Here is a 473-nt window from a genome sequence, read left to right as displayed (position 1 = left end):
GTTTGAGCCACTGGGTCCAAGACTCGAGCCACGGTCGACTACATGGGAGTTCAGCGACATAGCCATTACGCTAACTGCTGGTCCGGGGACATACTTTATCTTTGTAGAGAACATTCATATGTCTGCATCCTCAGATGCCTGTCCTATGTTTTACTACGGGAAAATGCATTTTCTATGGACTTGTCTTTGTCTTTTTGCTTGTCTACATTTGTTCACTGTGATGCGACAGAGCTATCAAGTCAGGTTATGGGGAGATCTGCCTTTAGAGTCAGGAGGGGCTGATTCTAGGCTTTTCTCTGCTTCTAACTCTGTGACCTTGAGCAGGTCACACTAAGAAGACTCTCTAATGTTGCGTGTAAGAATGTGGCCTCGTGGGGACCAGCAGTTAGTGTAATGGCTATGTTCGCTAGACTCCCATGTCATTGACTGCAGTTCAAGTCCCAGACCCGGTGGCTTAAACTCACGCCGGGTGC

At 48.0% G+C, this 473-nt stretch overlaps 1 protein-coding gene across 3 annotated transcripts in view; it reads right to left on the bottom strand.

Annotated features, from left to right (window-relative positions):
• MS4A1 (membrane spanning 4-domains A1) overlaps positions 1–473 on the bottom strand; it is an 18,768-nt gene that overhangs the window by 10,230 nt on the left and 8,065 nt on the right. The window lies entirely within an intron of this gene.

Source organism: Tupaia chinensis, unplaced genomic scaffold (genome assembly GCF_000334495.1).
Source record: "Tupaia chinensis unplaced genomic scaffold, TupChi_1.0 Scaffold148192_1, whole genome shotgun sequence".
Taxonomy (NCBI): domain Eukaryota; kingdom Metazoa; phylum Chordata; class Mammalia; order Scandentia; family Tupaiidae; genus Tupaia; species Tupaia belangeri.
The sequence above is the reverse complement of the archived record's forward strand: the minus strand, read 5'-3'. Positions and strand labels throughout refer to the sequence as shown.